The following is a 26,638-nucleotide window of genomic DNA, read 5'->3' on the forward strand; positions in this document are numbered from 1 at the left end:
TTTAAAGCAAAATGGACCATATATAAACAATAGTAATATTTGCATGAATAAATAAGTCTCGCTATATTCTATTTTAATGAGTGTACTTACGCGCACATTAACTTTGGTTAATACACATATTATATAAGTGGTTGAAGGTGACGAAACTATAATTGTGACAATTTCATGCTTTAATTGAGCACAACAGTTAAACTGTGAAGTGCTCGTTTGCCTGAAATTGTCAGTCGTGAAAATATGGTGGTTTATGAGTTGTTAACGAAATGAGTGGACTTGTTAGTATGAAATGAACTCAAAACTTCATAATTTTTACTTTATAGGTATACTAAAATGGGGTTTCTTTTTATCCGACTCTCCAAAAAGGTGGAGAAGAACTACGTAGCAACCTTTAAATATCTACGTTATGTTTCAAATCGTATTAGGTAAGAAGGTGATTTCTGAGATTCGCGAGACCTGTTTAGCAAATATGTATTGAAAATACTTATATATTTTTAAAATTGATTTGTTAATACTTAAATGCATAAAAATAATAAGTATGTCAAGTCGGAGGCAATAATTATGTTAATTCTTGATGATATCGTAAATTGCTTATCTAGTACTACCGAATATGCCTAATATCGCAAATATCATAAAATCATCATGATGATTTATGTTTAATACATTTATTACCTACTCACCGTATTTTTATAACGCGTGATAAATAATACGTAAACAATATAAAATAAAGACTCGCTATATTTATTGCATATCGTATCTTTCTGATAAGTTCTGCATACACTGACCTACATTGATCTCGCTTGGCTGTTCGAGTGAGCTCAACCATTGTATACATTACATTGTAATTTTGTAATATCAACATTTTTAGACTTTTCAGGTTTTTGTCTCCCTTACATATTGGGCTTCAACGTATGTACTTATACTGTCATAAGCCCAGGATTTCCGCAACTATGTAGAAATAAGCCTATTGTCCTTCTTCAGACTCTAGACCAACTGTATACCAAATGATACATAGTTTACGTCTAGGAATGAAAGCCAGACAGAAAGACAAACAAAGTTACTCGTAGCATAATATTAGTAAAACGTACTTCTCAAATAATATCTCCTGAAAGACATAGTAAGGCCCAAGTTCACCGACAACATAAACGTCAGTTTTCTTAAAACAATTGTTTACTATAAATTTTCGCGTTCAATATCATTATTAAATTATAACTAAAAAGTTGTTTTACAACAAACGGACGTTATATATAAACACCAGTTAAGAAACTGGTTCTGAATGCAATACGATACGGAAATAATTTCAATTAAAAAGCCTTAATTACTGAATGTCAATAACCTTATTGTTTCCACTCAAAACTCAAAAATACTAACGGCCAGTTTCTTCATCAAAAGTTAAAGTTAATGTCTAAAGTAAAAGTAACGGTCAAATACGTTTTTTCAAGGCTAAAGTGACAGCAAAACTAATAGAAAAATTGAATTTGACCGTTACTTTTACTTTAGACATTACTTTGACTTTTACTTTGGCTTTAACTTTTGATGAAGAAACTGGCTGTTAGTTTCTAAGAATGCGATGAATTCTTTTACAACTTAACCTTTACTTGTCGTCTCCGTGAGATTACTAATGCCCGCTTCTTGAAATAAGAAACTATTCGTTTTGCTTATAAATGGTAATTTTATGATATATGTAGGACCAGTAAGCCTTATACAATATACGTCACACATAAAAAAAAAATTTTTTGGTGTTATAACTTGTCATTTGGTATTATGTTATGATTTTATTTTTTATTCTTCTATTGACTGCCTGAACTTAAACATGAAGGAAGCGGTCCAAAAATAACTTCACGTGTTCGCACGAGGAACAATAACTAAAAATTAAAATTTCATGGAGAGGTTAATGTCGATGCTTTACAAATAACTTAAGCAAAAGTATTGGGCATAAGTGTAAACTTAAGTGCCGATCTGATTTCAATTCGAAAATGTTTCATCGCAGGCCATCGTGGACTTATATGGATGCATATAAAAGCTACGAATAATAGATATCCCTTTCCCTATGATCCCCCTATGATATTCTGATGATTCCCTTTCGATATCATGATCCCTTGAAAGAGATCATACTCATTGTCGTCATTGTCATAAGAGACACAATTATGATTTATATCAAACTAGTAATATGTAGTTTTACATTACCTATACCACAACTTGTGTTTGTTTACAAATACTGATAAAACATCGTTAATAGGTTGTTAGTACTCATAGATACTCCTAAGTTAAATAAAGGCTGGATATCAGTAGATAAGAACCACAACAAACAAAAGGCAATCAAATGAAATAATTCTACGTACCTATACATAAGTCCCAACAAGTAATGGTTTATAAACAACATTCCACCAAACATTCAATATATCGGATGTCAATTTAATGTAGGGTTTCAGATATCAAAAACCGCTTACACAGTAACAGGCAAGGGTGCTGACTTAGCAGGGGCATAATGTAAGGTTGCATTGCGATAGGTCGCGCGGATCACGGCGTCAAGTGACGGCGGTGACGGCGGTGACGAGTGTCATATATGAGTGATATTAAAGTTATTAACGCGCGAGGGATGATCCAGGTCGGTGCGCTCCCTCGGCAGCTCGCTGGAGCCGGCGTCGCTCGGGTGGGCATCCGCTCCGCTCGCCGCCACGCGCCCGCCGCAGCGAGCCGGCGAGCGGGCTGCACGCACAGTCCTCTCCTAACCGCGAGTGAGCGCGCTGCTGCCGCGGCGCGCCCTCCGCACACCGAAGCAGGCACATGCCTACGAAATGTCACCTACCTACATTTCCCGATAACGTCCGATTAGCAATTAACACCGCCAAATAGCACGCTCAGTGCACGGCGTCGTTTGATAGTTTTAAACGTTCTATTATTAACAGTTGTATCTTTTTGTCGTGAAGTTTTTTCGAGTAAGATTTTACGCGTGCCGATTACATATATGGAATGTGTTGCTAATTCATAACCTTGAGTACACAGAATCAAATTATTGTTTGGAGTGTTTTTATTAGTTGCGTCGCCGGTAATTATGTCTCGTTGTGTTTGTGTGTACATTGTTTGTAACGCGTGTAATTTCACTGTGTTTTTCTCAAGTTAAACAGGAAATAACCAGTAAATGTAAGAGCTGGCCTGCATTGTTTTGTTAAATGTGCCGATAAATATGCCTCGCTTACTTGGATTTGAGAGTGACGTATAGAATCCGGTTTTTGTTTACGGATCTGATGCTGATGCTGACCTTGCTGGTAAGAACATGAGACAGTATGTGTCGGCGTTGCTGCAAAATGTCATTCAGGAGCCATAATCATTAAAAGTAACTTAATTCACACACGTTACTTTGTATGATCGTGGTCTTACAAAGTAACATCGTAGCGTCTCGATACGCACGGCCGAATGACAAGCCCACACGGCTTGCCGCTCGCATCTAAATGTGCAATTAACTACGTGCTGGCTTTTGTATTCTATCACAGAAATAAAATCTTTAGGATTACGTCAGTAATTAATTATTAGAAATCACAACGCGCATTTTATTGCTTCAAATAGGAAACTATCTTCACAGGATACTAAGTGGTGCGTGTTACAATAGTACATTTATTGCAAAACATGACGTTTTTACAACTTGAATCATTCATTTACCTATAATGGTACTAGCAGAGGGATTCCTCATTGTAATTAGCCTACCTACACAATACGTAAATGAGAAAAAACGTACGTGGGTACTTCATCTAGTTGCCAACTAAGCCTACGTTGACTATTCTAAATATGCATGCTGACTAATTTATTTTGAACTTGTTTATTTCATTAGAAAACACAAAGGATAACTTTAATAACAATAAAATTAATAACGCATTGTCTCTTAAAAATATTTGTTTACACTAATTAGAAGATGAATAAATACAATATTAATTGGCATTGTCAACACGCAATACAATAGAATAAACAGCTGTATTAAAATAATATTAGGTAGGTAACCCTAATAAACTTCAGTACTTATAATACTTTAATATTTCAACATTTAGGAGGTATTGTGGCTGCGTTCACAAGCCAATATTATAAGTTTGAATTAAGTAATACAAAGAAAATACAGCAGTGAAATATAAACAAGAATTAAAAGTATTTACTTACACCCTTTCTAGCCTAAATGTTAAGGTTACAACCCACCGTAACGACTGCTTGAGCCCAGGGACTCAGTACAAAACAGTTTCCCTTGGGAAATTTTACATCTTACGTCATTGCGTCGTATTACATGCACAAAAAGCCGATGAATATAACTCAACATATCAGTAGTAAAATTGTCGGAACTCATTCGATATTCCAAAAATTATCCATACATTTAAAAATCATACAGTAATTTTATCTCTTCATGTTGTTAACATCAATTTAAAATATACAGATACGTACTAAAATATGCAAATATTTTTTAAATATATTCTCAACTACCTACCATACCTACTACTACCTATTTATGGAACTACTTTCTACTAATAACATATATGTATCTAAGATCACATACCTAATTGTGTACATATCCAATTTTCCGCAAACAGCCAATGATCTGCGCATGCCGTTCGTGACGTCACTATATGGCGCGAACCATGACATAGGATCCGAAGTAATTGCATTATTAACAAGCATAAAGAGGATTACCCGTCGAGTTTGTGATAAAAATATAACCCCAAATACTTGTCTCGGATCGTTATCAACAATAATAAACACATATTTTTATTATCGGCCATTCAGAGAATGCGTTCCTGACACGTCGCGATTGAACTGACGACGTAACTACATTCATTGATTATTGATATAATAATGTTGTTTTAATGCTCCTCAATTGTTAAAACGGTAAACAACCAGCAAAAATATTTTTATCGTAACTGCAACGCCATTGCAAAGTTACGTCGTCAGTTCAATCGCGACGTGTCAGGAACGCATTCTCTGAATGGCCGAACTATAATCACAGTTTCCTCGTGTAATGTTATCTGAACGTACCCAAAAATGTGTTAATCGCAGGATTAAATGGCTCCTTTTAATCGAGATTATGAAATTCTTGTTAATTATCTGAAAACTTAATTGCATTCGAATCTCATTTTGCCCGTCTCGTGCAACTTCGACCTTGCTTTTAGTGCAAAAGATCGGTTTTATTAACTGTTTTTTTTTTCTGTTAAATAAGTTTAATTATCATTTCATATTCAATTATCTTAACATATGTTATGCTTTCATATTTGTAAATATTGCTTGAATATTATTCTCTGTAACTTCGCTGCAGCGATAGCAACCTCTTTAATTATTAATTAGTGTCCTATTCTCACAACGGGTTCACCCAACATAAAAAATATATCTAATACGCCGTCGCAAGGGTATCGACAAATTCTCAAGGATCGAGACCTTTGTGTAAAGACAAAAAGATTAGGTGAACTACTTAATATCGGCAATCCTATTTCAAAAATTCATTCTGCAATTATGTAGTGTGAGAGAATTTATAGTTAGGTAATTCGATTTTCGAATAGTGAGCGCGCCTAATTACGGCTAGGTATGCTGCAAAATGGTGAAGCGATTGAACGTTCTAGCTAACTAGGCAATGTACGCATTAATTGATGGCTGAAACTTGTAATTTAGAAAGCGTCATTAAAAACGAAATGATTAAGAATTTATAGATATCACTACCTCCAATTTATTTTAAGATTACCTACATACGAATTATTTATCAGATAGCACTAAGAAATATATCGTATACTTATGCATTTATCAAATATAATTCACTGGATAATCTCATTTAAATCCGAAATCTACCAACGCCACGTGGGTCATGCTGAAAACGATATCCCCACATATTTATTAATTTATACATAAGATGGCTCATCATTAACTTATTTAATTACATGACCAACTTATGAGATAATTGGATTTCAAGAATATTATTTTCTCATTTTGGAATAATTATGTTCTGATATAAGACACTGTCAGAAACAGAAGTCGGATATTTCGTTTCTTAAAAGTGCGTTTTTCGAGGCCTGATTATTTTATCAGCCCACATACTAATTTGTTTTGCTACGTAGGCAGGTAGGAATAATTACATTAATTACATTGTTAGGTACGCAAAATGTTTCTTATTCCAAATATTCCGTGGTATGTAAGGGTATACAAAATATCGATCTAAATTAATAGACCAGAACAAAACTCGCGAGAATAGCGTAGTCGACAAATTGGAAAACTTGCTGGATGCAGATTTTTTATTTTTTTAGTTTGTACTGCTAATTAGTTTGTTGATTAATGTTAAAATACTTTTCACTGTTGAAAATGAATACTAGTATTTAATAAATAAAACAAAGTTACAGCTGATGTTAAAAATCATATTATTGGGTTTAACTTTTAACCTCAGCGATAGACCCCGGGAGACGGGCATAATGTACACATTGCCGAATAACAAATAGAATGATACCTTTATTTCTATGGTTTCAAACAGATAGCCCTAATTAAATGGCATATAAAGCTTTATATACAACTCTCCAATGTAATAACATCTACATATAAGTAAGTACACAAGTGCTCGTCTCGTTAGCCACGTGTTTCCTACCCTACGTGGTAAACTCGAGTGCCAACTAATCACCCCCATGACCGCTGTTTGATTAATAACCCCGTTCAGGTGTTGAGGATATAAACGTCGGCAATTTACCTGTAAAATCTAAGCTGTTGTTATCTCTGAAATAACGTGTGCCGTGGGAAAATGGTACGGTGTAAAGAGAGAAAGATCGTGGGTTCGGAAGACAATGAAATTATTAACTGTTGGTACTAACGGTTAATTGAACTTGATGTTTTATGTGTGCGCTAAAACAGTTCAGTTAGTTGTTTCTTTGTGTTAGATAACTTATCTAGATACTTAAGAAGGATTAACTTTAATTAATGGCTATTAATTTAATTATAAAGCATAGTTTTTGTATATTCAACGGTATGAAAAATGTCATCTCGATTTTCCAACATAACGCAGGGTTTGACAGAATTAGATCATACAGACATACGGATAGGAATAAACAAAACACGTGCGAAGACGAGTAAATCAAAAATGCATTTACATTCAGATTTACTGCTTAGTCGTGCTCTGAATACCTTACAGATACACTGACTGATGCATAAGCCATCATAATAAAGTTGCCATCGTATTATAATTTACCTAGTCATGAGTAGAAAATGCAACTTAACAAAATCCTAGATTATCTTGCTTTGTACTTATGTTGCTTCAATTTGAGCTAAGTTAACTTAATCTTGGTGAGATAGGTATAAATATTAGGATCTTTTCAAAAATAAGCACTGTTTTTTTGGTTTTAGGTAATGAGAGTTAAAAAGGTAGGTATGTCAAGACGCCTTCATTGCTTTAAATGACAGCAAAAACTTTTTCTAAAAACTCTCATTATGAAATAAAAAAATCAAAAACTATTTTTTCAGCACAAACAATACGAACAGTTAAACTGTTCACATTCCATTGCACTTTTTTTCAATCGCTCCAATATCGTTTGACGCCTCCAGTAAAAGTTCAATGGACTGCGAATCGAAATGGGAAACTTTGTCTTAGCAAACACTGAAACCTCACGAGATAGAAAATCATATTGAAACATCCCAGATTCAATTTCGCAACTAGATGTTCTCGGTATTAATTATGATTTAGCCTAGACAGGTTCTACCCACCTTGAACCTTTCAGCTAAACATTATGGGCCTTACTACAAAAACTTTAAACCCTGTTTTACACTTGTCTAATAAAATTTTGGCTGCAAAATGAACCATATGTCAACGTCATAATTTGACATTTTTTTAGACAAGGCATAAACTGACGTTTAAAAGTTTTTGTGGTAAGACGGTATAAAGTGAATTTGCTGTTTAGTGGCAACTGGGTAGTAATAAAAAGATTATTTAACACAAAATAGCAGATATTTCGTGTTTTACATTCGTTCAAACGATACTTTAACAAAAGAAAAATGAGAGTTAAAAATTTAAAATTTAAGGTACCCAATGTGTTACATTTACACATTCAGTTTTAAGCGATAACGTAACCAATAAGTAGAAATTGATATTTGACTTTTTAAATATTATACATATATATTCTGTTACATACATGTCTTGTTTAACCCCAAGTTATTTAGTATTTTTCTAATCCAACTAAGGGCTGGCTTGTTTCACGCGGTAGTTAATAGCCCTATGTACCACTGGGTACTATTACAATGTCCGAAGCTGCCTTTCTCCGCTCAGCTATTTAAACAGTAAGCCCCGTAATTACTCCAGTCATAATTATTTCTTTACCCGGGCTAAAGATAATTTGCAACTGCTGCTTCTAAAAAGATTTTCTTAAAGTTAGTTACTTACCTTTTTTTGTACAGTGAAATGTGAACCTATTATTATTTGGTCTGTTTTTGAAATTCACAGATTTACTTTAAGGTTTTCCTCAGATACAGATACAAATTATATTTTTAACATTTTAGGTTCACTATGTACCTACACAAAGAAGTGGGTAGATATAAAATAAAATAGAAAAATAATTGAAACCATATACAAAATAATTGTGCCTGTTCGTAGACTTAATTATAAAACAGTGAATCTTAAATAAAATAATAGTAGGTATCATTATTGGTGGGTACATTTTTCTTTTTGTATTTTCAAAATTCTTTGATACTTAAATAACATAATAAGCTTTGTAAAAAGATAATGAAATATGAATACAAAAATCTTAATAAACATTATATTTTAAACATTACTGATTTTGTGACTACATAAGAAAATGCCTTACTTAATTAAAGAATACCTCAAGCTATGAAATAATTATGTTTCTTATTTCATTTCATCGGATTTTTTAATTGGTTGACATTAACTTTACTTTTTATATAACTTAAATGTATTTAATAATATTGATGAAAGCTAAATGCGACCAATTAGTGGTTAATAAGAAATGATAAAATATTTTTATAATGTTTTGAAACCTACATTCTTAATCATTGTTTGTCATGAAAATATGTCAAATGTTTTACCGTTTTGTTAAAGACTTATCCTATCGGAAAGACTAAGTTACAGAACATAACTAAACTTGGAAAACTTAGAAAATGGTAGGTACAATACTGTGAGGCTATTAATCCATAAATGCCATTGACATGAGAACAGGGGCCCGATTCTCCTAAGTTAATAATGTCAAAATCGAATAGAAATCGAATCGCAATATCATCGCAATAGCAGTTTTAACCATATCAGGCATTCTGCTACTAATAATAGACCAATCGTATTCGATTGACATTTGATTGGTGTGAGATTGGTCTGCTATTTTGGTGATTTTGGTCAATACGGTAGTTTGCTGTACAATCATTTTGCAATCGTAAATCATTTGCAGACAAAATGATTCATTATTGAATGACAGAAAAGGATAAAAACGTTTATTTCAAAGAAAAAATAGCGGAATGCCACATACGTTTCAATCGTAATCGAGTCGGGATTGGATATCAGTCGAATCGAGTCGAACGTGAATCGTATGTTGCTTAAGTAAAATTAGGAGAATCGGGCCCCAGAACAGTGGTTCACTTAATTGATTTCTTGCCCTGAACCTTGCCACTGACGTTAATTTATTTCAATTCTAGTCTTCTTTGATTAAGAAAGTTCCCCTCTTTGTGCATGTTCCGACAGATAAGGACAAAGATAGAAATTTTAAAGAATTCATTGCGAATTCGTTTTGTTAAGTCATTATAACTTTTCATGTTCTCTTACATTACAAAACTGATTTACATTAAGAACAGTATTTTGATTACATTTGGGTTTTGTTGTTATTATAGTATACTAATTGATATATACCTAGTTATTACCTAACAGCTGCAAACTTGGATAACTTTATGATATGAATAATTGATCAATAACATTAAGCAATTGATGTAGTTTCAGTCTACATCATCATAGTCGGATAAAGAACCTTGGAATACCAATTCATGGAAGAATGTGTTGCATATGATTACGTACAATCATAAACAACGGTAATTCGAGTGAACTTTAAATTCGTGTGGATCGTGCCACATTGCCTCTGCGCATGTCGTGCATAATGCCGTAAACTCACACAACAACACTTTGATGGTGTCGAACATGATTACGCGAGGCAAAATTACACGCTCCAGATCGTTTTAGCTTTATCTCCCTTTTTAACTAGCACGCCTGTCGGTGACAATAAAAACTTCGTACGTTGAAATCAGCCATTCGTCGGCCTAGTAACGATCCATTGGACCCCCGGCATTACGTCTCAAAGAACTCCTAACAAAATTTACATTTTTATACAAGTTTCTACCTACAACGTGTATGGCGATAAGTTTTACAGAAGTTGGAAGTAAAACAGAAAGTTGTAAGGGTTGCTGTTTTATTAGATCCTTCAGATTTATATAAAGGACTTCCAGTATTTATGGGTCGTATTAAGACGGATTTATTTCCGTGGATTAGTTTAGCGTACGGGTGTGCAGGTTTGATGGATTTCTGCTGAGTTGGAAGGATTCGAGGCTCGTAAATTTGAATCAAACGTTCGCATTTTGACAGAATATCCGAATTGGAGTCGAATGACCCCTTTCAAAGTCACGTGAAGCGTGATAAAATACGTATCTAAGTGGATATGTCGTCATCATGTAAGCATCCGTCGAATAACATTCATGTAGGTTTTTATGTCAATAATTATCTATTTAAAATTGTACTGTTGTGACTATGGGCCGTGATAAACTTACTCAGCTATAAATTTGAATACAAAACTAAACACGTACCCACTTATCTACTTGCCTATTATGCGTTCATCTTACAATAATAATTATGAAAGATAAAGGATTTTTGGTCAGTGAACCTATAGTAAAAATCTTAGGCTGTTGGGAAGCTAGTCTATCCCCAAGTACCTACATATATTTTGTCCAGGTACGAAAAGAAGTTCCCCCGGAAAGCTAGTACCAGCCAGTAATGCACTATTACCACATGTTATGAAATATTGCTTATTCACAGTAGATAACTATCAATCTCCAGGGGATTTCCGTAATTTGAAATGCTTTGTTCCAACAAACCTAAATTGGACTAAACAAACACTATTCTACTAAACCGATGACACATAATTTATAACATACCTCACCTATTTTGCGTATGATACCGATTACTAAACATTAGTATGTAGCACTAGATAAGAAGTACTACGGTTAAGGGTGCTTCAACTTTCCAACTGTCGAGTATATATGAACGCTAATCTCCGCAACGACCCTAAAGACTGATTTTGATTGACACATCTAGCAATGCTCAATACGTACTCGAGCATCGGGTAGGGCGTCCAAGTGCCTCGGCCTGAGTAATCCCTTAGGCCGAGGCCGAGATATACGACCGCGATAATCTTCACTCAAGGCTCATGAAAGCAAAATCGCTGAACACGGTACAACTTTCCCGGTGAAGCGGATTTTGGTTGTCGCGTGCACGGATTAACGGAAGGTGTGCCCAACTTAGATTTTCAACTAATTGGTGGTGCTTTTTTTATCCTTTGCTAATTTGAAACCTTGATAAAAGACCGTGTTTCTGCGAAAAGGTAATTTGGATACAGAAGTTAGCTTTGATCTTTGTTTGCTACCTACACATTATGTAAATTATAATTGTATCCAGAACATTTGTAATTTTTGTTTAAATATGAGTACATGTTATACTTACTTTCACAAATGATAAAATATGTTATCATTGAAAATTACTGAATTTCTGACAATGTAAGTTTACTTGAATAAGGCATAAAGAGGACAGCAGCAGATGAAGCCAGAGTATTATTTATATTATTTTATAAAAATGAATGTGTCTAAATGTTTTATTTTCCTGTGACAATGATACTCGAAACTATGTTATCAATATAACTACGTCATGCGGTTAGCACATTAATACGCTATCATTGAACAGGAAATGACCTATTACAATGATTTAACTACAGCCGTAGTATTTCATTTCGCACATCAATGTTCGGCTTCCTCACGATTCGCGGGAAAATCATTCGATATAGCCGATATCGATTCAACCGTATCGAATATCTGAAGAGTATCGTTCGTGACTACTAATAGTTTGTATATTATGTTACACAAACGATCAAACAAATTGTATTATGGTGTACACAACGTTATATTGTTTACTTACCCACAAGACTGAGTGATTTTATTTACTTATATTGTTCATATCGATTCTCACGTCATCGTTTATGATATATTTATGCAAACATAAGCTAATCTTTAGTGTAGGACGTCCTCAGGCACGGTGGAGTGATGACTTGCGCAAGACGGCTGGCAGGAACTGGATGCGAGAAGCCGAATATCGATCTCAGTGGCGTGCACTTGGAGAGGCCTACGTCCAGCAGTGGACTGCGATAGGCTGATGATGAAGCTAATCTTTAACAACATAAATGCAATACGTACGTTATAAATCGTTGGGAAATATTTCTACGTAAATAATAAAAGTAAATTTAGCTACTTACCTACATGCGCTAAGAAAAACTCCTTTCCCGACTATTATTTTTGTCTGAAGTTTTCCATAAGTACAGCTGAATATGACCTTCATAGGGAGTAGGTACTATCAGAGCATAGAATATATGAATTCTAAGTTATGTATTAAATAAAAAACAGTATATTGTTATTGAATCCGATTACAACGTAACTTCAAGGTTGTCAATACCATAATAGATAATGTATGAAGTGGGTTAAACATAGGTAGAAGAGGCACTCGCGACGGATATTTAGATATAACTTTCCATTAAAAAGAAACCTTAATTTTAGTCTGACATCCTTGACTTCTGAAAATTAACCTTACAAAAGTATAATATGTAACAAAACTATTTTTTCTGATCTTTCAACAAGTCTTTTTTTATTTCATTCTTTATTGCAATATATTTATTTTAGAACGTAAAACAGGATAGACTTTAAAAACTACGCACTATAGTGTAGTCTTAATTTATTAGTAGGCGCGTTTTCTGACAGGCTTAACCATGCGTGAATAATAGTGTCTAAAATACAGAAAATATTTCAGCGATCACGTTCTTCGTCACACGAATTCCAGACTCAAAAAATGTAGATATGACCGCTATATTCCAGAATTAATAGACGTCACGTGGTCATAACCAGACGCCATTAATTTTATACGATACCTACGAAGCATTTTATATTTCTCCTACAAGAAATAAAATATGAAATTGTGTTGTAAAATTTCTATTTCTTTTTTTTGTAAATGTCTTGTCGCCTGTAAAGTTTAATTTAGTTTTATGGAACCTAACATTATTTTGCTGAAACATATATGACACACATATACTCGTACGATAGTCGTTCCACCATAGACATAAGCCCGATCTTACACAAAATATTCTATGTAATAGTACGAAATAGGTATCAACAAAGAAGCCTCTACAAGGGATTACAAAGGGGAACGCTGAGGTACACATCTTAAGTTAGCATAATCCCCTTTTAATTGAACTGAATTTAACTTTTGTTTAGCTCTAGGATTTTCTGATATTTATGAGTAGACATAACTTATTACAACCGTTTATTAGGCATATGAGGACTTTTAGCTGCATCTTACTCACTTAATATCCCTCCCATTTCGGCAATGTTTTCTTGAAAAGGAGTCATTTTGTGTCCCTCGTACATTGTCTCATCATAGAGCACATAAAGTAATTTTACAGTGAAACAAGCGTAATGCCGCGTCGAGCGATCGCACATTACATCGCCAGGCAGCCACAGAAGGTTACCGAACTGTAAAATGGTCTCACATCATGCACGCATGCCTTATCCTTATTTAAACGTACACATTGTGAAATACATAATGCTTCGAAATACGTTAACTTGAACCCTTTTTACCGTTGTTGGATAAGTTTACCGAAAGTCCTTCGTTTCAAAGTCAAATGTATCGAGTTTCGAATTTCGTTCGCTTAAACTATGAAGAACATTTCGTAAGATCAAGAAACGTGAAAACTTTATAAAGAATGTGAATGTATTTATATTAATGAAGTCTGAATAGTTCGGAGACCTAAGTTTTGTGTATTTTAAATTCAAAATCTAATTCACGTGCCGCCAATAAAATTTCATATTATTCCTTAAGTTTTATTTTAAAGTGTATTGACCTCCTCACGTAAATATGAAAAATTGCTCGTAGAGTTACAACATATATTTAGTTACAAGTAGCGGCTAACAATAAATGTTATAGTCTCCCAATAAATTCCACCTAATGTCTCAAATACTTTCTGCATTTTTGATTCTTCGATCACGTCAGCACGATTTTCTAATACCTCCCAAAATGGCCATGGGTCCAAATATGTAATAAAGTTCATTCATAACGCTTTGTCTAAATTTGCTGTCTCTCGGAGTTATGTAAAACGTTTATAGCCTAAGGGCCGTAACAAAAACACGATCACGTAGTTCGGAATGGCCATAATCCTAAAGGTCCGCCCCCGCCTATGGACCGCTAATCCCAACTATAGTTACTCGAAAAGTGTAGAAATATCAACCATATAAAAACTGCAAAGAGTAAAAAGTTGTATGATTCATGAGTAGTTATGTCACATTTACGTCTCTAGTACGTATTATGTAGTACAAAGATTTTTGAAGCTGGATTTTACAAAGCGGGTACTCCCTTGGAAACATTTTAGTGTGCACTTTCTCTCCTGAGTTTTATAAAACCCAAAGAGGTTTTATCGTACCTATTTTACGTGGTTTCATATTGAGTGCGAATAAAGTGATACAAGTATACGTCTCTTTATAAGATAGGCTTTTTGTGGGCATAGCAAAGCTTTGGTCCAGTAAACCGTTTCTTTCGATTTATAGGGTCCTAACGTGGGTTTAATTGACTCCGTATAAAGCAGATAGCCTAAATTGTGATTCTTATCAACTGTGATAAAAGAAGCTTAGAACAGGTTCTAAGCAAAATTTATACTTGATTTCAAACCGTTTCAGTAACGAATAGAAATAGTAGCCAACTGCAAAATTGAAAATATAAAATTCTGGTATTATTGTCTAGACGTCTGTTTGTATATGCAAAGCGTAGAAGCCGTATGTCAGTCTGTATTCAACACACTATTTAATATTATAGTGAGGCTGCTAGACGTTCGCGTTGTTTCTTTGTGGTCGTATCTTTTGTTCATTTTAACCGATTTCCCAATGTACGAATAAATCAACTGCTCCAACTGGAGTGACGACACTTAACATGAATACATTTTCCAATCGATTTTTATGTTTAATTCATAAATTTGCTTCTTTTGCATCGTGATTTTGGCGTAATCTTTTTCCTTAAAAAAATATGATTTATCATTTATTTACTAGTGCATTTATTTTACTAGTGATTTTTTCTGCACTTAGGAAGTAGGAATAAGATGAAGCGATTAACTACAATGACAATAAAATATTAATATTTCCCCGCCACCAGACAAAAGGGACACGCCATATATTGCGTTTATCGTAGCTATACAATTAAATGTTAAACCAGACAATTCCCTCACAGGTACTTCTTTTTATCATGGAGTCAGCTAAAGTAGGCCCCCCACTTACCGTATAAAATGATATTATACGTTACCCGTGCCATTCAATATCCAGCACATTGTAGTTTGATACACAGTAACGGTTATTCGATATCGTGCGAATAGCTATTTACCCCTTGTTCTGGTTACTAGTGATCGCCTTCTCGTTATTGTAGATCGTAGTAGATACGCGCTCTTTTATTATGATAGTTTACTTGTGTTATTTTACATGTACTTAAGGTTCATTGAACCGATCGAAAAGTATAAAATGTTTTCAGTTCTATTTTCAAGTAACTCATTATCCTAACATAGTTTATTTTACCGTCTCTCCTACGAAATAAAATGACAAAGCTCCGCACTCACAATTTTATGAAACACGAAGTAAGTCTTTTCATGTCATGTCACAAGTTTTGGATTCACTCCGAAAGTGTGACGACAGCATTTTTATTTCAAACTTACTTTTATCTTGAAATCTACATTGCTTTTAAATTAAGTTTTAACGTCGGATCAATTATTAAAGCAGGACTTTTACACGCAGCCCAAATGTTCCTAAAAGAAAAGAAGGGTTTTGTAGCCTTACAGTAATTGCTCTGCAACATGTAATATTAATTATGGAATTCAGTCATACATGATAGCTACGTAATGTAAAATGAATCTTAATAATGTCATAAGCTGTTTCTCCTCAAATCGTATGATACAAAAATATGGCTTACCGCTCCTAGTTTAATTCAATATGTATCAGAAAATTCATTTTATTATTCATGAGTGTATCCCCGCGTCAAAATCACATTGTTGTCTCCTGCAGGGCGAAGCTCGAACTCATACCTACCGTCTCCTTTAACACGAGACCATAAAAATGAATGTTAGTATTCCACCAACATTCAGGACTATGTGAATGAAGATACACCAATGGAATGTGAATGAAGATACACCAATCGTATTAACTGGGATCCGTTTGCTTCGTAACTCTGTTATTTCCGTACCATATTATTATGGAACCTGTTTATTTATGGGCCAATTTTAAACTGCGAAGGATTTGAATTTATTTGTCTGGTCTACAATTTTGAGTGGCATTGGTTAAGGCTACATATAATTATTAAAAAATATTGACGCTTTTCCATTAGCAATATCTTATGACCTTTATTACCTATGGGTACAGATAATCTAGAACTTGAGACATGACATGACATAGGTATACTTTTTTATAAGTGCTTCCCGGAACGAGAGGGCGAAATTGCGGGGAACAGGTAATAAGCTATATCTCAAAGGCGAATTACACGCTAGATTTAGCTTTTATTCAGCGAGTAGGCAATTGTGCCTGTAGCCCTAAAGGCTCTTTGTTTTGACAAAACCGCCAAAGATACTTTGTGGTAATAAACAAGTGAATTGTGGTCACGTTGGTTGAAGTTATAACGTTAACATGTAAATTGATCCCAGCAACCAATTTTTATTATACAAATATTGTGTGTGTTTCTGTGTAACAATTTATTTTTAATTATTCATTTGGGACAGCCGCGTCCAATGTACAAAATAGGCTCTTCACGAGCACGCTTGCAAGATTGCTTGTTCATTTTAAAGTGCATGCAGGCGGAAATTGCATTTTCTAGTCTTTGATTTTTAAACTTCACCTATGACCGGAATATAAAATGTTTTCACTTGAAAATTAATTATTTTTAAACCCACTGATTATACGTAACATTATTTTAAACTGAGTATTTAGTATATCTGCCGGGGCTGCGGGTTGTTCGAAAGAGATACCGCAGCCCTGGCATATAAAAGGTCCACGACGGTTTTTAGTCAGTAAGAGTCTGTCTGATACTCCCTCGCCGCTGCTAACCCACAGCGGGAGAGGTCATTTGATGATTTTTGAAGTCGTTAAAAAAAAAGTATTTAGTATGTTCTATCGACGGTAAATTTTTACCTACGTATTACACTAAATTGGTCTGTTTTCTTTGACCGGATAAACTTTATATGTAAACTTAAATTGATGTTTAATTTTTAATTTAACGCTGAGCGAACAAGCTGCCAGTTAAACTTAAAATTTTATTAACAACCTACCACATTTTATCGAAGTTTGGTCAGGACAATTTGACACTTATTGAAAACGTACAGGACTAATTACCTATATCGGAAAATTGTTTACCCTTCAATCTAAAACGTTCATGGGTTCATCTTATTTTTGAAAATAAATAAGTATAGAAAAATTTAAGAAGTAAACAAGCAAGTATTTTTTCTTAAATGATAAATATATGTGTACACTACATATTATTTTAATTACAGACGACATCTCACGAAAAGATCTTTGACGTTGAATCGCGGTAATAGAATTCTTTATAACCAAAGTATATCTGCGTATTATTATCGGGAGCAAAGGAATGAGCTTATTTGGGATTCTTTTATGCCGCCTCCGTATTTGAATATGACATTAAATTAGGCCCAGTGACATCTTTCCATTTCGGAACTCAATTTATAAGCAAATTTTGTAACACGCCCATGATACCCGTGGATAGAAAAACATACAAATTCAATTGGTTTATATTGCTCCGTGTCAATTGCTTTTATCTCTTAAGAAAATAGTCACAACTTATTCCACTCTAGGTATAATGTTACAAGTGTCTGGCAGAAATTGATCAGTTTTTCCTCAGCGATGCGAGATGCCTTCTGAATATTTATTTAAGCGATAGTCAATATTAGATACAATTTCCGTGCAAAATATATTTCTTTGTCAATACGTCCACCAACAAGGTGGACAGACGACCTTATAAAGGTCGCCGGAAGACGCTGGATGCAGGTCGCCTACAACAGGTATCTGTGGAGATCTAAGGGGGAGACCTATGTTCAGCAGTGGACGTCCTATGGCTGAGATGATGATGATGATGAATATATTTTGGTCGCAGAAAATCGATTTGCCTTCTTTAATGAATAGAATCTGCTTTTATTTTGTGCATTCAAATTCAATAAGCAAAAAAATACTCAATTCCTTAAAACAATCTCATACTAAAACTCAAATAAGATTCCTAGCATCCACATGTTACTTCAGTTGAACAAACCTGTTTGTTTTCAGTGTTATTGAAAGTTTGCGGGCCATGTACTAGCTACGAGCAGTAAAGATAAACGGCAAGGAACCATCGGGGACTTGTATCGCGATACGGTCTTATTACCGACTATTGAACATATAAAATAAAACGCTAGATTTACATGCAAACCGAGTGTGAAATCGACTGATAAGCAAGCAAAATAAGAACACAATTTCTTACAAACATATAAGTAAACAAGTATTTTAAAACGCTGTTCCATCGTAAAATGTGAGATCCATAAATATATAGAACTTGTTGTTATTTTAGAATTTGCATATTGCATAACAACTAGACTGCAGATTATCCTCATAAGCATACTTGTTTTCGTACAAAGATCTAGAGTGATAGAAGCGCTTACAAAACGTTACTATTAAATGTCGGATGAGTACAATTGCAGCACCTAATGCGATGACTTCCAGCTGCGGAGTCGAAAGATCTCGGAAATCTGAATATCGACGGAATATCCAAGCAGAGAAAGGGCTTTGCGATTAGGGAATGAGTTACAGACAATCATGTACCTATACACTGTTTTAGTGGACTAGTTATTTTTCAGTCACTTCTGTCTTTAACTGTTCTTTGGCTGTGTTCTTCCAACAAGCTTTGAAACTAATACTACTAGCTCTGAATCATTATTGCTACGACACGACAATAATATGCATATATTATTTTTAAAGGCAAATGAATACAGAATAGACATACAAACGATAAGAGAAGCATTTATCTCTATTAATGACAATACAACGAAAAGCCTCAAGGCTGTTAATTCCTGTGGCCATGACGAAATGGGGTAAGGAATGTTTCTATTGCGATGCCAAATTCCCGAGCTTAACAGTAACTCTGTCGTTTAAATGTAAATTGTGAGCACGTTATTGTTTAAATCAGTAAGTAAACTAAATACTAATGTTTTCATAAATATCACGATAAGAGTCAGTTAATATTGTTTCTAGTACAACTTTGTTATGATGCCAAATTTCCTCATGACGTAGTTGGCTGTGTTATCAAGCTTCAAAGTGCAAACCAAGTTATTATAAGGATGCTCTATTTTATGTGTTTACCTACGTAATTAAATAAGAATCTGGACTTCATTCTTAGTATTGAAACTGACGTATTGCTACGTGTTCTGTAGAATATGATTGTCTGTGGGTTCAAAGTGCATTCACTATGGGCAATGACGAAGCTAATTTTATTGTTATAAAACGTGCCAGTAAAAAGTCTTACTTAGATACTTCATATACACAACTCTATAGGGTGGGCACAAGAAATGGATAAAGGCTCACGTCCCTCCTTTGTCTTCACAATACGTATGTGCTAGGCCTGCTTAAATCCGTATTTTATCTCTATAAAAACTCTGAATGCCGAGATTTCCAACATCGAAACCTCTGTCTATATTTCTTCGGGGATCAGACGCGTAGCTGTCGCGAATAAAAGTAACACCGTTGTTCACTCACATCAAATCAAATAAAGGACAACACGCCTTTCGGTTTCGTATCAAATGCCCACAATATTTATTTTTCCGAAATACCGATAACTTAATATGTATCATACCCGTATTCAAGCCTTCCAAAGCTGACCTAAATGTTTAAATATTTGAATCTTCGCTCTCATAAATTCCCTTTATCCCAGCGCGTTATGGTTTCTGTGGTTCTTTGACATACGATATTTATTTTGCAATGTTATTTGTGGTTTGATTGCTTGCTCGTATAAAGCGGTAATGGATAGAATAGTAGGTGCTTTTAAATGGTGATCGATCAATACTTTGTAGAAGAGTAGTAGTAGTAGCTTAGACGTATCCTGAATCGACAGACGCATCAAAGTCTTAACTCCTAACAGGGTTAAAGTATATTGACAGCTTTTTCCTTTGTTCGGACCTTGGAGTAAAAAGTTCCGAACCCGTAGCGCCCACAGACATGATGGGAATATTGTTGAGCCATCAATCTTGCCATGGCTGCGATGGTGTAAGTGATTTCCCTTAGGAACCATTTATTTTCACACGCTGTTTACTAACTGATGTATAAGTACCTACATGGATTATTGAGCCTAAAAATGAAGTTTTAGTAACCATAATGTAGTATTGTTAAAATTTCAATGAAACATGCATTTTTATGCCGCATATCGCGTTAGTCAGACAGTTCGCCTTTATTTATATTTTTAATACCACTAGATTTACGTTAGCCGTATATTGCCGTGCATTCGGTACGGTGTTGCCATCGGACGTGCCTCCAACATGTTAGTAAACAAATTGAAACACGGCCACGGCACGTAGGGGCGTTCATTCATTATTTATTTCTCCCTCGCTCCGGATTGACAACACTAACAAATCGCCATAGTGATAGATAAAGTAAATGTGTAAAGGATTGCATTGATAACGAAGTTCTAGCGAAAACCTGCTTTTATTTCAGTAGGGATATAGGTAGGTAGGTGCTGGTTCCGATTCTTTCAGATGAATGCCTGTGTTAGTATAGAGATTTATATATTGTATGATGTCCTCAATGTCCTGCTAGGTAGGTTAAGGAAAATAATTCAGTATATTTAATATTTTCCAACATAAAATCCCACTTATATTTTTTCCCAACTTTTAACAATGGAATAGGTAGATGCAGTACAAACCCTTTGTAAAACAGAATAAAATCTGGAAAATACAGCTCTGGAAAAAATACCTACATTGTTATTTCTAATGATTTTTTATTTCATTTCCATTTATTGTTAGTTGCTAAGCACATCGAACCTGTTCGCAGTCACGTTCTGCGCACCCCACAACCACGGGTCGGAAAATGGTTATTTAGTTTCGCAAATCTTCATTTTAAGTACAGAAATCAACACACATTTGGCTCTGATTGTACCAATAATTACCTCCACTTCCCCGATTGGGAACAATCGGAGTAATTTAAGAGAAAACGCAAGATTAATTAAGTACTTAACTTGGATTCCCCAAACTAATTCTCTGAGGTGAAATCGACCCGAACTAAGGTGGAGAGGTTACCTTCTAATAACCTCGAAGTATAAACGAGTTTCATTACTTACGGAAAAGAAAGGCATCGGAAACAATACGTTAGATTGTTTGTTGTTTCAATTTAACCGCCAACCTTGGTAAAATGAATTGGAAATGGAGTATGTGTACCGGTTATCATAACAATGTATCGGAATGCTATAAAATGTGCGCGCATAGCTAATTCTTGTTATGCATAGCGGTTTTATTTTACAATTTAAATATTTGGTTTCTTTATTTCATCAGAATAGGGAATTAAAAGTTGCGGTGGCCTAGTGGGTAAAGAACCAACCTCTCGAGTATGAGGGTGTGGGTTCGATTCCAGGTCAGGCAAGTACCAATGCAACTTTTCTAAGTTTGTATGTACTTTCTAAGTATAATTTAGGCACCAATGGCTGATAAAAAGGTGAAGGAAAACATCTTGAGGAAACCTGGACTATTTAGTCTGAAATCACCAACCCGCATTGAGCAAGCGTGATGATTAATGCTCAATCCTTCTCCGTGTGAGAGGAGGCCTGTGCCCAGCAGTGGGACGATAAAAGGCTGTAACAGTAACAGTAACAGGGAATTAAAAATATTATAGGAAGTATTTCTGGCTTTATTTCCTTTACTTATGTACATATCACCAAGGATCTTTTGCTTGAGGACTTTGTATAAAATAAAACAATTTAGGAATAAACAAACAAGCATAAAACTCATCATCATAATTTTGTTGGTTTAGGATGACTTAAATACAGGAGCGAAGCTTTTAGCAAAACAAATGCTTAGGTAGATATATTTTTATGAAGTTCCAGTCAGTACTGGTTCAGCTAGGTACCTATACGAACTCACGCACATTATTACAGAGATAAAATCTATAGGTATTAAATCATGCATTATCGGTTATTCCCAGTAATACAAGAGATAAAACGATGACATCACGGGAAGTCATTACGGTGGTCTGTCGGCGATGTTCACACAAAATTAATCAAAATCTGCGCGGACACGATGGCTGTTTACTTAACACGTTCCATGCTTCTTAATAAGGGTTTGATTTGATCCATGCCATTGTATCTACACTATTGATATTTAACCGACTTAAAAAAAGGAGGTTCTCATTTTTTCCTGTATGTGTGTATGTTTTTACGCAATTATCTTACGTTTACCTGAACCGATTTTTGGGTGCTTTTCAGTATAATGTTTGTGAAGAGAAGGAACCTATAATTGAAGGTTTTATTTTTTTGCAAAAAAGTTTTTTTTTTCTATATTAATTCCTGTAAGCAAGTGTGGAGATTAATGTTCATTACACGAGAATAAGGAGCTTTCCCTCTACTCTAGAACAAAGGATAGTATTTCAGTTCAAGCAACTAACGTACTTCGACTTTTTGCTCAAAGGCACATTTATTTTATTTATATACCTGTCTACCATGAGAGTTGTTTAGATGCAATCTTAATCTACCGTTGAGCATTTGGATGGAGCTTCAAAGAGTACTCCGTACTGACAGGTAAAAATAAAAAGTTTTACGTCTAAAATAATTCAATGTCATATGAATATTAATTATTTCCTCTTGTCTTTATTATAATGTCCGTTGCCCTTCTGAAGAAAGCGTAAGGTTATTTTTTTTGCAATCTTTGTTTATTTAGGCATTAGTACAAAGTCTTAACATTATATGAACTGACTTTGATGTCTTGAACAGAATAATCAATCAAACCTTCATAATTTATTTGCTTTAATTATAAATCTTAAAAATTATACATTTTTTAACACAACTTATACATAAATACTCCTTTCAGTATGAAACTACTGAGTATGAGTATTGAGGACTAGCGATCCGCTACAGATTTGCACGGGTTAACAGTATTTCCCCACTATTTAATGAATGGAATCATACATACATATAAACCTTCTTCTTCAATCACTCTATCTATTAAAGGAAACCGTTTTAAAGATTGTTTTAAAGATTTAAGCGTACAAAAGGACATAAGGACAGAAAAAGCGCCTTTGTTTTATACATACACCTACTATGTAGTGATATTTCTAAGATTTCCAGACATGGGCTCATACATTGTAATCTAGATATACACATAGGTACTACATGTAAGCTTCTAAAGCGGCAGCCGACAGTTACGTGATATATTTACGGTTATTTATTACCGGGCTAGGCCACAACACAAGATTGATGAATGATGACTATTATTAAATGGAAGAAGAATAGATAGTCCTTATCAAATTGTGTAATAGACTCATTACTATTTTATATAGTTATAATTGGGACTTAAATGAGATACTATGTGTAAAAGTATGATATATTTTTCTTTACGCTTTACTCATAGTATTATACCATACCTTTATACATTTTACAGATGTTTTTTTTTTTGTAATTAATCATCATGATAATAGCTAACACCTGAAAAAAGCAGTTTGGCTAAACATTGTAGAACTTACATAAAATTTTATCTGAAGTTCAAAATTACTGTTGGAGTTCAGTAGCCAAAATTGTTAAGGGCTTAAAAAAAATTAATAAAGGGTTTCTAAGCAGATTTCTAATTTTGAACTTCAGATAATATTTTATTTAAGTTCTAGAATGTTTAGCCAAACTGCTTTTTTTCAGGTGTTAGCTACATCATGATGATTAATTACACAAAAAAACATCTGTAAACGTTAGGAAAAAAAAGATAAAATAGAAAAAACAATGTTGAAATAAAAATTACGGAAAAAAAATAAAAACAATTCTAGCTCCTGAACTACAAAAAATCGCTGAACATACATGGGGGCGATTCGGATACCCCATAGCATAGAGCTTCTAAATTTTTCTTTTGGACGCCTATGGATGGACCACCCTGTATAAGAATCAGTACATACAGTTGGTTAAACTTAACTCTTGAAAATGCAAGTTCTCCTTGAGTGCACGAAACGTACACTAAAGTTAGCTATTCGTGGAAACAATTAAGTAAACATTTTCAAAGACTCGAGGTTCGGGTGAATATTATTACTGTAGATTCTACAGTGCAGAAGATTCATAAACTATAGTTCGGCCATTCAGAGAATGCGTTCCTGACACGTCGCGATTGAACTGACGACGTAACTTTGCAATGGCGTTGCAGTTACGATAAAAATATTTTTGCTGGTTGTTTACCGTTTTAACAATTGAGGAGCATTAAAACAACATTATTATATCAATAATCAATGAATGTTATTACGTCGTCAGTTCAATCGCGACGTGTCAGGAACGCATTCTCTGAATGGCCGAACTATAAGACGAAGGGTATCTTGCCACTACATACTAAACAGTCCGCCGACAGTAGGTCCAATGGTAGGATTTTCAAAAATAGAAAATCGTGAATCCGATCAGTTTTCAGTCGGTCTTATGTCGGCCAAATACCTGATCGCTGTTATGTGCGTTCTAATTTTCATTTCCATACCGATTTTTGAGCCCAAACAAACTGTCGGCCGACTAAAATTTTGTAATGTGATGGCACTCTAAGAGGACCTTCGCCTCTTTCAGATTATGATGTAATGTTGTCAATCTAGTGTATGTTATTATTTGCTTTGTGTCTGACACAGCAGCACAAAAGCTAAGCCTCAGGTATTTCAGATGTTCACAGGAGTAAGCACTTAGAACGTCTGCGTGACTGCCAGCAATTACATAAACACCTACATTGTTTATGTAATTATTTAGCAATCTTGCTACGCATATAAATTACACATAATCTAATTACAGAATATGTTTATGTTGCGGAGGAGTAAATCTGATTAATTTCTGAGAAAAATGTTCCCGAACTTTGATAAGTAGAATATTTCGTGATTTTTTGACGTATAATGTTGCCCGAAGGCATAATCTTCTTGGTCTATATTCCTACATATTATTGTCACAAACAAAATATACATACTCTCTTTGTAAAGTCACAAACTTGCGAGGTACCGAAGAGTTCTGAAAACACAACTTAATGTCATTACCACACGCAGCAAACCTTTTGTATATATTATTCCAAGATATATCAAACATCCATCATCCTTGAGACTTTGTTGTATTAGAATAACAGACCGATACTCGGAATACACATAAATCATCATTGCACACTGATACTGAAGTATCAAAACCCATATTTATACTCCAACTATTTCCCAAACCCGTTTACAGCAAAGATCTCATAAAATCTCGCTTCGAATATGTAACGTTAGCAAAACCATCGACACGGTTGCGTTATAAACTGCATCGGTTCGCTATAAAAACGATGGGTACGGTCAGCAGTTTCACGGGGATACGCTCGTTTATTCAGGCGTACTGTGTCACCTGAGTACTGTTTGCCAAACAAAACGGATTCCGTGTAATCCCGAACAAATATTTACTTCAATTTCATAAAAATATCGGACATGAATGCTCTCTTTATTTTTTATGTCTACTTCTAATGTTTTGTTTGTGCGTGAAGATCTTCACATAGTACCGAAGATAAAATAGTTTCAAGTGCCACAAATATTACGGACAGTTTTGGAGTAGTGCTAAGTGCCCTAAATATGATCACAAAATCTTACGATTTTTGACCAATTCCTAAATTACCATAAAAGCAATAATCGTTAAAGAAAGAAAAACAGCCGAAGTGTTTAGGTAGGTCCGCTTGGCGCCGCTGGCTCGCAGTAGGTAGACATTATACAAGGGACAATAAAAAGATCAGCAGATAACTTACCTACAATCAAAGTTACCTACTATAAAAACGTTGCAAAGCAAGAGGTGTCCACAAACGTGAAGATAGCGTCAAATTGAGGCTACAACACTTTATGGTTTTACCGGAATATTATTTTCGTCGGCGCTTTTTCGGAATAACGAGCGGATAATCAGCCAGAGATAGAAAAATAAGATAAACTTTATACGAACGTGAAAAAAAATATAGTTTTGTTTTCAAAGAGTTTTGGGATTTCGAATACCATAAATGTGTTTTTGGCTGTGCCAGTGTCCCTAGATCGTTAATAGTGGAAGCTAAATTAGGAACCTATATAAGTATTTTTCTAAATAACCAATTGTAGGCTGGCAACTAATGCTGGTAGATAGGCGTCTAATTAGACTATGAACAGAATTTCT

General features: G+C 34.6%; 1 protein-coding gene across 5 annotated transcripts in view; it reads left to right on the forward strand.

Annotated features, from left to right (window-relative positions):
• Window positions 1-26,638, forward strand: part of LOC124630204 (cAMP-specific 3',5'-cyclic phosphodiesterase) — a 444,356-nt gene that overhangs the window by 206,673 nt on the left and 211,045 nt on the right. The window contains exon 1 of one of the 5 annotated variants that reach the window (XM_047163960.1): window positions 2,746-2,933. The exons of the other annotated variants lie outside the window; for them this stretch is intronic. The gene's annotated coding sequence lies outside the window, so the exon portion shown is untranslated. Of the gene's footprint in view, window positions 1-2,745; window positions 2,934-26,638 lie in introns of those variants that run through there. 5 annotated transcript variants of the gene reach the window in all.

This window comes from Helicoverpa zea, chromosome 5 (assembly GCF_022581195.2).
Source record: "Helicoverpa zea isolate HzStark_Cry1AcR chromosome 5, ilHelZeax1.1, whole genome shotgun sequence".
NCBI lineage: Eukaryota > Metazoa > Arthropoda > Insecta > Lepidoptera > Noctuidae > Helicoverpa > Helicoverpa zea.